This window comes from Poromitra crassiceps (genome assembly GCF_964638095.1).
Source record: "Poromitra crassiceps genome assembly, chromosome: 16".
Classification (NCBI taxonomy): domain Eukaryota; kingdom Metazoa; phylum Chordata; class Actinopteri; order Beryciformes; family Melamphaidae; genus Poromitra; species Poromitra crassiceps.
In genome coordinates this window covers 32,790,287-32,804,770 of record NC_139645.1, presented here as the reverse complement: position 1 = coordinate 32,804,770, position 14,484 = coordinate 32,790,287, and the positions used below count along the sequence as shown (strand labels likewise).

At 42.6% G+C, this 14,484-nt stretch overlaps 1 protein-coding gene across 1 annotated transcript in view; it reads right to left on the bottom strand.

The window, feature by feature from the left end:
- The window catches only part of LOC310791597 (asc-type amino acid transporter 1-like), a gene marked incomplete at both ends in the record, with an annotated part of 91,826 nt that overhangs the window by 31,640 nt on the left and 45,702 nt on the right, over nt 1-14,484 (bottom strand). The gene's annotated exons all lie outside the window — the stretch shown is intronic.

Sequence of the window (14,484 nt, the reverse complement as noted above, 5' to 3'; positions counted from 1 at the left end):
TGTTTGGTTCTGAGGGACCGTCTGGCCTCCAGCCAGGGGCGGGCCTTTTCAGAAATTACAAAATGCACAGGCCAATCAGGGACCTGGCTGGTAGTTGAAAACATAACCAGCCAATCAGGGACGCCGCTGGCGAAACAGTAATGGCTGCTCCCATGGCTCTGCGGCTCCCGAAGCAACGGGCACGGGCAGTAATGTTAAGGTTGGTAGAGTTTACACGGCCGTAAGTGTAGATATTGCAGAAATAGACGCAAATCCAAAAACAACAATTAAACAAGAACAAGAAAAGACGTTTTCGCCGTTCTTCCGAGTGGATTTGGTTTTGACTGGATCCGACACTGATTGGCTGAAGGACTGGATTTGGCTACGCTGATTGGCTGAAGGAATCCAGACAGATAAAATGACAGAATAGGTCTATTTATTTCCACTGACCCCAAAATGATATACACATAGTGTTGTAATTTAATGAGCATATGGAGCTGAAGAATGGGAAAGTATGGATTAATTATTATTACTAATAATCACATAGACAATCTCAAATCAAGTTGCCATTTTCTTGGAAGTCTTTCCTTGGGTGCTAACTAGCTCTGTGGTGACCAAAAGATCACATCAATTATCTATATTTGAATCAATAGCCATGGGGGGAAGGAGGGGGGCGGGGGAAGGGGTGCAATGTCCAAGCCCTGATCAGCCCAGCTTGGCCCTACAGTGGAAACAGCTCAGCTGGACCAAATCCAAATGGGAATAAACAAACTTAGTGTTGACTCAGTTGGCTAAAGCCCTTATTCACATGGCACTAGTATGGACCCATCTCACAGCAACCGTTTTGAGGTGGTAAAAGCAGGAAGTAAAGCAGTGTTCCAGTGCCAGGGGCCCTCCTCATTAATGTCATTGGTTACACATGCTTTACTTCCTGCTTTGCTGTGAAAAGAGCCCGGGGACCTCTGCTAGGTCATTTGTAATGATTGCGGAGGTTGTCTGTGATCGTAATCCCGTGCGAATCTGCCGTGTCCATAATTCAAGTAACATCAGTTCCACCTCAAATTACCTCCCATATTTCACCAAACATCTCATTTGATCTGCCCCCCCCCCCCAAGAGGTGTTTAGGGAAGCCCCAGTAAGGAAAATTTTTCATCTTTCAACAGGCTCAACAGTTATTATGTGGTAGTCTACAGTAACCTTAGGACTAGTAGCTAGCAACCAGACACTTTACAATAAGTATTTCTCCAAAATAGTGCACAAACTACAGAGCCCTTAGAAGACATGAGATGCGCAGATCCCTTTTTTTTTGCCACCGATCCCGATTGTCTATGAGCCATATCTGCCTGATCGTCATGCTGATTCTTTTTAGCACAAGGTAGGTAGGCTATAGTATTATATTGTATTATTATTGTATTATTAGGCTATAGCGGTATTACCCCCCCCCCCCCCCCCCCCCAGTTTACAGCAGTGTACAGAAGTCGTTTGGACAAACGGTTTCGGGAGATATGTGAAGGAGAGACAGACAGAGGGACAGACAGACATTCTGCCTTTATTTAGATGGATGGATAGATAGATAGATAGATAGATAGATAGATAGATAGATAGATAGATAGATAGATAGATAGATAGATAGATAGATAGATAGATAGATAGATAGATAGATAGATAGATAGATGACCCCACCATGTGCCAAGTTCAAATCCAGCCTTGGACTCCTTCCACAACATCCCCCTCTCTCTCTCTCTGTACTCTGGCAAATCCAGCAAACAGCAGCTGTCAAAGCAAAACATGTTTTGCTCCTTTCTGGACCAGAAGAGATGAGAGTCTCCATCAGAAGAGATGAGAGCCTCCATCAGAAGAGACGAGAGAGGCGAGAGTCTCCATCAGAAGAGCCATGGCTCAGTGCACTGTGAAGGACTGACCACTGGCTTAGCTGCTGGCCTTCTTCTCAGATTGATTATGGTACTATCACTATACTAGGTTTGCTTCATCGTCCACCTGCTCCAACCTGGACCTCCTGCATCACTCAGCCTTGAGAGGAATATCACGTATTCTAGCTTGAGGACCCATCACTGTACCTTACACATCAGCATGCTAGGATGGTCACCCCTCACTTTGCGTAGGCTACAACCAGGGTTGGGAGGGTTACTTTAAAAATGTAATCCGATACAATTACTAATTACCTGTTAAAAATTGTAATGGGTAATGTAATCCAAGTATCACAATGTAACTGATTACTTTACGCTACTTTTGGATTACTTTTGAACACATTTTCTGCATGCTCCTCAAAATGACATTTCCCCCAAAAAACAGCTCTGCAATACTCATTTCAGACCTTACGTGTATTTTCATTATTATTTTTTTTCTCCAGGGTTTTAACAGAGTTTTGGCAAAGCAAGCCTGTTCGACTATGGCCCTTGGTCCTGGAATGACCTGCAGGCCCTGATTTTAAATTATTTTAAACATATAGGATAATGGAAGTGGTCGCTGTTAGCTGCACTTGCATCAATTAACAAACACACGACTAAATATTGCTTCCTTTTTTATGCACTGTTTCTGATGTATTTGTTGCTGTGTTGTAATTTGATGTTGTTGTCCTGTTATGTGATCTGATGCTGCTATTTGACCCTGCCTCTGCCTTGGCTATAGGTCTCACTTGTAAAAGTCAGAGGTTTTTAATCTCAACGTGACTCCCTAGTTAAATAAAAGTTATTTATATAAACATTTTGACGGATAAAATCCAGTGAAGCACGACGCCCCCCATACCCCCCCCCCCACACACACACGCACACACACACACACACACACACACTCTCTCTAATGATCCAGAGTGAGTGAGGGCCTGCGGCGGTACGTTAGCACTGTCACATGTGATTTAGGAGGCTTACATAACGCCTGTTTATGTTTGTGCCGTCACAAGCTTCGGCATGACAGCTGAATAGCTGGACTGGAGAGTCCTCCTGTCCTGACCTCTCTGCACTAACTAACTAAGGGCTGCACAATTCATCTCATATTAATCATGATTCGTGATCAAGATTTTTGCCTTTCGCATAATCATGAAAACAAGAGAATCACGATCAAATTGAGACGCTGTAAAACGTGCCGCATTCCGTTTAGCATCAGCTCTCGTTTTGTCTCGTGTTGTAAATCCAGCGCACCCCTTTCCCTCGCAGTGGTGCGCTCCGGTCGGCCGTCTAGAAAAGCATTCTAAAATCTAAGGAGCATTTGAAACAACCTCCTAAAAGCTGAGGGGTAGTGTGTAAAGAGTATAAAGACATGCAATTGAATTGAAATCCTTATTCTATTTGAATGATTTGTCGTTTATTTTTCATAACAGGTTAGTTTGTGATATTCAAGAGACTATATGAGTAATATGTTTCTTTTGTATAAAGACAAATAGTCTGTTGATTTATGGTATAAAACAAAGCTAAGAACCTATCGTCTCATAAAAGACAGTTAGTGTGTGGAGCCACTGGGCCCTATCGTTGCAGCGGCGCAGTTTCTAGGCCGAGCGCCAGCCGCAGCGCAAAGCAGTGGGCGTGGACCAGCGCACTTGATATCTTGGTATCGGCGCTAAACTCAGCCTCAACCATTATAACCACGCCTTTTAAGCGTAAAATTATGCATTGTCCGCTCATTGGAGAATTGCAGGGAAGAGACACACGCTTGCCTTTTAAGCTCCAATTCCTGGACAAATCCGGTAAAACCAGACAAAGCCAAGGGCTCCGCGGCCCCCCCCTCCCTTCATCCGGTCTGTCTATCTCCATATATAGGCTATTATTCCATATTATTATGCTTCTCAAACCAATCTAACTGCAGTTTTTCGTTTTTTTTTTTTTTTAATCGTTTTTAGTTTAAATACTGCAAGCATGTAAATACGCTACACTATAGCAAGATCAAAGTGAAAATAATGTTCTAAATGCATCGGATAGAAAAAAATATTGCCTATGGCTGGATGTCATGAGATTAGATGAAAGTTTGGGCAGAATGATATCGTTTTATCTCTTCTCCCCCACTGCACGATGCAACATCCTCTGAATGACACCTATCACTTTTACTGGATCTGATAACTTTATTCTATTTAATTTACTGGATTTTATTATTGAGTAATAGTATTTTATTTGGCCTATGCTTTCCCCCCCCCCCCCCCACCCCCTGCCCACAGGCTCTGACAAATATGTTCATTCTCAATAAAATCTTCAGTAATCAATCAGACTGGCTTTAAAAGCCAGGGGGTGCCTGGGAGGGGAGCGGCCGGGCCTCGAGCGGCCTGTCGGCGACCCAGGCCGCGCGCCGCACACCCCAGGTCCCGGTGGAGGGGAGGGGGAGTGGATGGGAGGAGAGCCCTCGCCGTCGTCCTCCGACTCAGTGGTTTCCACTGCTGTAAATCAAATAATTGTATGAGCACTCAATCTGTTTGTCAGTCAGCTCCACTGCTGCACGACCCGCCTGCACGACCACCAGCGCCTCATAGCGCACCAGCGCGGCTCCGCTCCCCGCATCTCCTGCGTGATGCGGCGTCCTGTGAGGAGGAGAGGACGGCCCCGTGCAGGGAGAGGAGAACGTATAGAGGACGCCCCTATTAAATTAATCTTTTGCTTTGTCATTGTTTTTCATATTTTATTTAGAATTGTAGCCTAATTAAATATCCCCCTCTCTCTTTCTCATTCTTTCTTGCACTTAATGTAGGCTACACGGCACCTCGGACAGCTCCGCTGCCACAGACGGGGGAAACATTTGGAAATAATTCTAACTACTCTGCTTTGCAAACAGAAAATATAAATACAACAGACAATTCTGTAATGAATAGCTGTAATGAGAGTGGGGTATGAAGAAGCGCTACACAAACGTTTCTCCAGTTTCTTTCTCTCTTTCTTTCTCTCTCCCTTTCTCTCACATTAAACGATATACATGCCTATAATGTCAATTATCTGAATTAAATAATAATACATATTAATTAGGAATATTAGTAATATTAGTAGCCTAGCTAATTTCGGGGGGGGGGGGGGGGATAATAAAACGTTGAGCTATATTACACATAAATAGGGATTATTATGATAGCCTAAACTAAATTAATGAAACTGTGCATTACAGCTTCACCCAAAGCCTGAGAAGGGTTGCAATCTTATATTCTATTGTATTCTAAACTATTTTTTTCTATATATTCTATTCTCCATTCACTTTCCTGTCCCCGTGCACAGAATAGGCCTGCTTTTCAAAAGCGCAAAGCGCTAAAAGTAGGCCAGGTCGGAAGATGGCTGGAAGATAGCAGTACGCCGGTATTTAGCGCCGACACGCCCACTTTGGCTCATTCAGGGACTGCGCCACGCCCATTCGGCCTAAAGCGCATTTGGCAGCCTAAAGCCTATTGCTATTTTCCCGAAACAGGCGCAAGGCACGTTTTTTTGCGGTTAAGGCCCGTAATAGCGCCGATGGCCTGTGGGAGAATAGGGCCCTTTATGTGAAGTTTGATTTGGACAGACGAAAAAGGTCCCTGTGTGCACAGTTGTGCTGTCTGTGTGTGTTCTGGAACTCTGCCCTTGGCACTGGAGACTGGTAGGTTTAATGCTACCCCTGAAGAAGATAGACTTTGTTTGCTTTGTGACTTGTGTGAAATTGAGAACAAGATACATTTTCTGTTCTATTGTACAGTTTATGATGATGCAAGGGAGATACTCTACAGTCAAATGTCCTCTATTTATGTTGAATTTTGTTTTAGTTGGATGATGATGAGAAACTAACCCTAATAACTAGAAAATATATCATATCTCAGTAATAGCCTACTTAAGACACTACTGAGAAATACTGAGTAAAATGTACTAATATGTCTTACATTAACCTGTTTGTTTCTTTATGATATAAGCCTCTCTGCTGCCGTTAGTGGTGATGGGAGTAATAGTGGTTTAGGTCTTGACAGTGACAGGGAAATCCAAATATAGAGTATTCCTCGCCAAAAAAGACGTATCTCTTAAGAAAATGTGCAGGGAAAAAGCCAGTGTTAGCTTTAGCATACGGGCTCGTTATCAAGTCCTGACAAAGAACAATACACATGACCTTGGCTAAAAGATAAGCTACTGAAAATGATAACAAGCATGAAAGTGCCATGGTCAGTAGAAACTGGGGACCTGCGGTGCCATGGTCAGGTCTTACCACAGTAGAAACTGGAGGACCTGGGGTGCCATGGTCAGGTCTTACCACAGTAGAAACTGGAGGACATGGGGTGCCATGGTCAGGTCTTACCATAGTAGAAACTGGAGGACCTGGGGTGCCATTGTCAGGTCTTACCACAGTAGAAACTGGAGGACATGGGGTGCCATGGTCAGGTCTTACCACAGTAGAAACTGGAGGACCTGTGGTACTATGATCAGGTCTTACCACAGTAAAACTGGAGGACCTGGGGTGCCATGGTCAGGTCTTACCACAGTAGAAACTGGAGGACCTGTGGTGCCATGGTCAGGTCTTACCACAGTAGAAACTGGAGGACATGTGGTGCCATGGTCAGGTCTTACCACAGTAGAAACTGGGGACCTGCAGTGCCAGGGTCAGGTCTTACCACAGAAGAAACTGTAGGACCTGGGGTGCCATGGTCAGATCTTACCACAGTAGAAACTGGAGGACCTGGGGTGCCATGGTCAGGTCTTACCACAGTAGAAACTGGAGGACCTGGGGTGCCATGGTCAGGTCTTACCATAGTAGAAACTGGAGGACCTGGGGTGCCATTGTCAGGTCTTACCACAGTAGAAACTGGAGGACATGGGGTGCCATGGTCAGGTCTTACCACAGTAGAAACTGGAGGACCTGGGGTACCATGGTCAGGTCTTACCACAGTAGAAACTGGGGTCATAGGGTGCCATGGTCAGGGCTTACCACAGTAGAAAGTGGGGACCTGTGGTGCCATGGTCAGGTCTTACCACAGTAGAAACTGGAGGACCTGGGGTGCCATGGTCAGGTCTTACCACAGTATAAACTGGAGGACCTGGGGTGCCATGGTCAGGTCTTACCACAGTAGAAACTGGAGGACCTGGGGTGCCATGGTCAGGTCTTACCACAGTAGAAACTGGAGGACCTGGGGTGCCATGGTCAGGACTTACCACAGTAGAAACTGGAGGACCTGGGTGCCATGGTCAGGTCTTACCACAGTAGAAACTGGAGGACCTGGGGTACCATGGTGAGGTCTTACCACAGTAGAAACTGGAGGACCTGGGGGACAACAAGGCCTTCTCCACTGCACTTTTTTTTTTCTTGTTGTCAAAAGCAAACTTGATGAGGATGGATAATCTTTCATGATCATTATCGTCATCCATATGTGGGCAGTGGTGGCCTGCCAGCTTGTGACCAGAAGGTTGTCGGTTCAATCCCCTGGTGGGACGGGCAGGATACATCTGGGTGGGGAAAGTGAAAAGGCAGCGCTTGCATGTCCCTCATTACCACCACACACACGTCACATGCACGCACACACACACATGCACACGCACACGCACACACACACACACACACACACCCACACACACACGTCACTATAAAGGACTTTTACTTTGCACTTTAACATTTATAATTTGAGATTGTGGAAGGAAGTTCAATTGTATTTGACCAATCACGACACATGTAAACAAAACCGAGATAGGTGATTGGAGAAATGAGCAGGTGTCCCGCCTTAACATCAGTTTTGACCAACTTTCCCCTCCAAGAGGCGGGGACATTTGGGAGCTAACGTCAGACTAGCGGCCATATCTTACACCCAAGTGCAAGGGCAAATCTTTGCTAGTTTCTAGCACTCAAAATCTAAATGTTTTCCTTTTAATGACCACTGGGTCACTGAAACAGGTCCTTTGATGTACTGACCCAGTGGTAATTAAAAGAAAAAAGACTGAGTGCTGGAAACTAGCAAAGATTTGCCCTTACACTTGAGTGTAAGATATTGCCCTACTGTAGTTTTTTTTAAATGAGCCATTTGAGCTAAAACGCTGGTTACTTAGAAAGCCTGGCTGCCTTTCCAACGTTCAACTCAAATACATCAATGTTGGTTATGTTTAGACAAGGGAAAGAACTGGGTTAGGTTTACACCAGGTGGTCCCAACCTTTTTTGCAACGCTGACCGGTTTAATAGGCTACTGACATTATTGCGGCGGACCGGCGGCGGGGGGAGGGGCTACACATAGTGCATCGTTCATACGTTGGATATTAAAGGCACAGCACGTACATGTGTTTTCCTCTCATGAACATATAAAACACAACACAACAAGACGGTCACATCCAGAGATATGATGATGATGATGATGATGATGATGATGGAAATAGAAGCAATGTTTTTTAGTGCGTTTGTGGCTAAATCAAAATGGCTAAATGATATTCAGCCTTGACTTTCTTCCAGAATGCCAAGATGCCAAGTTCAAAATGTTTCTGTGTTATCATCGTCATTTAATAGGTCAGGTCTCCTTTTACCTGTCTCACCTCTTCTGAAAAAAGTCTCAAGCAACGTTTCTCAAACTCACTCGCTGGAACTCGCCCATCTATTTTGGTCAGCGGGCCGCGAGCGTCTGATGACCGTCTGATGACCTGGCGTGCGTGTTGTGGACCGAGGAGAGGTGACGGCTGGCAGCACCGCACTGGTCCACACAGACAGGCCATGCCAAGTTCTTCATTGAACACAAATAGTCTTTCTCTCTCTCTCTCTCTCTCTCTCTCTCTCTCTCTCTCTCTCTCTCTCTGTCAGTCTTTCTGTCTCTCTCCCTATTTTCCCCCCCTTCTCCTCGCAGCCCGCATGGCGGTCCACGGCCAGTGGGGGTTGGGAACCACTGGTTTAGGCAACAAAGCAGGTTGGTTGAGGTCAGGGACAGTGTTATGGTTTGGGTTGGGGTTAAAACACTCTCTTAAAGTTAAAGCACTCTCTTCTTGCTCTTAAGACGCTACACCACCAGTGTAGGCCCCAGCCACGTACTCCAACATGCGACAGTCCTGAACGTGAATATGAACGTTATATACGTCATCATCAGACACACTCTCAAACCACACACACACACACACAAGTACAAGACCAAGTGCAAAGAGCAGCTACAGCAACGCAAAGCACCTGATACTACCCAGAGATTTATCTCTGAGTTTATTAGTACTGCTTGTTAGTCGGCTGAGGACCAGGGTCAGGGGTCAAACCACAGTGCTCTGGACCTCTCTGCTCAATTGCTCAGAGCACAAGAAGAGGGGGTGCAAGATGGGTGTGGCTGACTAGAGCTCGCAGTTGGAGCCCTTCTACAGACGAAGATTAATCTTCGCAGCCCCACTCAGGCGAGGCGTACAGGCTGGGGGGCGAAACGCTGGTGACCCTGAGATACCTGCTGAGGATGTAGAAGGGTTTCCAACGGTGTGAGTGCTCTGGCCACACTCTCACCAAGGAATACCGCCGTGGGGGCGGCATGTCGTGGCTCCTGCTGTTTCTGCTTGTGGCAAGGCATCTTTGATGTGAAGTGAACGTCAGGGGTGCTTTGCTGCGGGCGGGGTCCGCGGGGGCTGCAGTGTGTTGTCCTCGCGGTGGTCCTGCGGTTTCTGCTTGTAGCGGAGCATCTTTTGATGTTTACTTCACCTGTAATATAAAACACCACAGAGACACACAGGAGTTAATGTGTAATATCAAACACTACAGAGACACACAGGAGTTAATGTGTAATATCAAACACTACAGAGACATACAGGAGTTAATGTATAATATCAAACACCACAGAGACATACAGGAGTTAATGTGTAATATCAAACACTACAGAGACATACAGGAGTTAATGTGTAATATCAAACACCACAGAGACACACAGGAGTTAATGTGTAATATCAAACACTACAGAGACATACAGGAGTTAATGTGTAATATCAAACACCACAGAGACACACAGGAGTTAATGTGTAATATCAAACACTACAGAGACACACAGGAGTTAATGTGTAATATCAAACACCACAGAGTCATACAGGAGTTAATGTGTAATATCAAACACCACAGAGACACACAGGAGTTAATGTGTAATATCAAACACCACAGAGTCATACAGGAGTTAATGTGTAATATCAAACACCACAGAGTCATACAGGAGTTAATGTGTAATATCAAACACTACAGAGACATACAGGAGTTAATGTATAATATCAAACACCACAGAGACATACAGGAGTTAATGTGTAATATCAAACACTACAGAGACATACAGGAGTTAATGTGTAATATCAAACACCACAGAGACACACAGGAGTTAATGTGTAATATCAAACACCACAGAGACACACAGGAGTTAATGTGTAATATCAAACACCACAGAGACATACAGGAGTTAATGTATAATATCAAACACCACAGAGACATACATGAGTTAATGTGTAATATCAAACACTACAGAGACATACAGGAGTTAATGTATAATATCAAACACCACAGAGACATATAGTTAATGTGTAATATCAAACACCACAGAGACATACATGAGTTAATGTGTAATATCAAACACTACAGAGACACACAGGAGTTAATGTGTAATATCAAACACTACAGAGACATACAGGAGTTAATGTGTAATATCAAACACCACAGAGACATATAGTTAATGTGTAATATCAAACACTACAGAGACACACAGGAGTTAATGTGTAATATCAAACACCACAGAGACACACAGGAGTTAATGTGTAATATCAAACACCACAGAGACACACAGGAGTTAATGTGTAATATCAAACACCACAGAGACACACAGGAGTTAATGTGTAATATCAAACACCACAGAGACACACAGGAGTTAATGTGTAATATCAAACACTACAGAGACACACAGGAGTTAATGTGTAATATCAAACACCACAGAGACATACATGAGTTAATGTGTAATATCAAACACAGAGACACACAGGAGTTAATGTGTAATATCAAACACTACAGAGACATACAGGAGTTAATGTGTAATATCAAACACCACAGAGACATATAGTTAATGTGTAATATCAAACACTACAGAGACACACAGGAGTTAATGTGTAATATCAAACACTACAGAGACATACAGGAGTTAATGTGTAATATCAAACACCACAGAGACATATAGTTAATGTGTAATATCAAACACTACAGAGACACACAGGAGTTAATGTGTAATATCAAACACCACAGAGACACACAGGAGTTAATGTGTAATATCAAACACCACAGAGACACACAGGAGTTAATGTGTAATATCAAACACCACAGAGACACACAGGAGTTAATGTGTAATATCAAACACTACAGAGACACACAGGAGTTAATGTGTAATATCAAACACCACAGAGTCATACAGGAGTTAATGTGTAATATCAAACACAGAGACACACAGGAGTTAATGTGTAATATCAAACACTACAGAGACACACAGGAGTTAATGTGTAATATCAAACACTACAGAGACACACAGGAGTTAATGTGTAATATCAAACACCACAGAGACACACAGGAGTTAATGTGTAATATCAAACACTACAGAGACACACAGGAGTTAATGTGTAATATCAAACACTACAGAGACACACAGGAGTTAATGTGTAATATCAAACACCACAGAGACACACAGGAGTTAATGTGTAATATCAAACACTACAGAGACACACAGGAGTTAATGTGTAATATCAAACACTACAGAGACACACAGGAGTTAATGTGTAATATCAAACACTACAGAGACATACAGGAGTTAATGTGTAATATCAAACACCACAGAGACATACATGAGTTAATGTGTAATATCAAACACCACAGAGTCATACAGGAGTTAATGTGTAATATCAAACACCACAGAGTCATACAGGAGTTAATGTGTAATATCAAACACCACAGAGACATACAGGAGTTAATGTGTAATATCAAACACCACAGAGACATACAGGGGTTAATGTGTAATATCAAACACAACAGAGTCATACAGGAGTTAATGTGTAATATCAAACACCACAGAGACATACAGGAGTTAATGTGTAATATCAAACACCACAGAGTCATACAGGAGTTAATGTGTAATATCAAACACCACAGAGACATACAGGAGTTAATGTGTAATATCAAACACCACAGAGACACACAGGAGTTAATGTGTAATATCAAACACTACAGAGACACACAGGAGTTAATGTGTAATATCAAACACCACAGAGACACACAGGAGTTAATGTGTAATATCAAACACTACAGAGACATACAGGAGTTAATGTGTAATATCAAACACTACAGAGACACACAGGAGTTAATGTGTAATATCAAACACTACAGAGACACACAGGAGTTAATGTGTAATATCAAACACCACAGAGACACACAGGAGTTAATGTGTAATAACAAACACCACAGAGACATACAGGAGTTAATGTGTAATATCAAACACCACAGAGACACACAGGAGTTAATGTGTAATATCAAACACTACAGAGACACACAGGAGTTAATGTGTAATATCAAACACCACAGAGACATACAGGAGTTAATGTGTAATATCAAACACCACAGAGACATACATGAGTTAATGTGTAATATCAAACACCACAGAGTCATACAGGAGTTAATGTGTAATATCAAACACCACAGAGTCATACAGGAGTTAATGTGTAATATCAAACACCACAGAGACATACAGGAGTTAATGTGTAATATCAAACACCACAGAGACATACAGGAGTTAATGTGTAATATCAAACACTACAGAGACATACAGGTGTTAATGTGTAATATCAAACACCACAGAGACATACAGGAGTTAATGTGTAATATCAAACACTACAGAGACATACAGGTGTTAATGTGTAATATCAAACACCACAGAGACACACAGGAGTTAATGTGTAATATCAAACACCACAGAGACACACAGGAGTTAATGTGTAATATCAAACACCACAGAGACATACAGGAGTTAATGTGTAATATCAAACACTACAGAGACACACAGGAGTTAATGTGTAATATCAAACACCACAGAGACATACAGGAGTTAATGTGTAATATCAAACACCACAGAGACATACATGAGTTAATGTGTAATATCAAACACCACAGAGTCATACAGGAGTTAATGTGTAATATCAAACACCACAGAGTCATACAGGAGTTAATGTGTAATATCAAACACCACAGAGACATACAGGAGTTAATGTGTAATATCAAACACCACAGAGACATACAGGAGTTAATGTGTAATATCAAACACTACAGAGACATACAGGTGTTAATGTGTAATATCAAACACCACAGAGACATACAGGAGTTAATGTGTAATATCAAACACTACAGAGACATACAGGTGTTAATGTGTAATATCAAACACCACAGAGACACACAGGAGTTAATGTGTAATATCAAACACCACAGAGACACACAGGAGTTAATGTGTAATATCAAACACCACAGAGACATACAGGAGTTAATGTGTAATATCAAACACTACAGAGACATACAGGAGTTAATGTGTAATATCAAACACCACAGAGACATATAGTTAATGTGTAATATCAAACACTACAGAGACACACAGGAGTTAATGTGTAATATCAAACACCACAGAGACACACAGGAGTTAATGTGTAATATCAAACACCACAGAGACACACAGGAGTTAATGTGTAATATCAAACACCACAGAGACACACAGGAGTTAATGTGTAATATCAAACACCACAGAGACACACAGGAGTTAATGTGTAATATCAAACACTACAGAGACACACAGGAGTTAATGTGTAATATCAAACACTACAGAGACACACAGGAGTTAATGTGTAATATCAAACACCACAGAGTCATACAGGAGTTAATGTGTAATATCAAACACAGAGACACACAGGAGTTAATGTGTAATATCAAACACCACAGAGACACACAGGAGTTAATGTGTAATATCAAACACTACAGAGACACACAGGAGTTAATGTGTAATATCAAACACCACAGAGACACACAGGAGTTAATGTGTAATATCAAACACCACAGAGACATACAGGAGTTAATGTGTAATATCAAACACTACAGAGACACACAGGAGTTAATGTGTAATATCAAACACCACAGAGACACACAGGAGTTAATGTGTAATATCAAACACCACAGAGACATACATGAGTTAATGTGTAATATCAAACACAACAGAGACACACAGGAGTTAATGTGTAATATCAAACACAACAGAGACATACAGGAGTTAATGTGTAATATCAAACACAACACCACAGAAATATCTACTACTTCCTCGTTTGCATGAGGTGCATGCGCTGTGTGCAGTCATAAGTGCAGCCCGTAAAGCCCATAACTGCGCATAAGTTGCGCATGATGAAGATATGTTTTCAGGGAAGTGACATTGACAGTCAGGTGACACCTCTTTGGAAAGCTTGCAATGTTTACCATACGATTGCATTGAGTTTGGAGTCTGCAATACCACCAAACATCCATTAGATGGGAGCAAAAGACTGTGTATGAAATTGAAGCTCAGCATTATAGCTCGCCAATATATCGTCCAG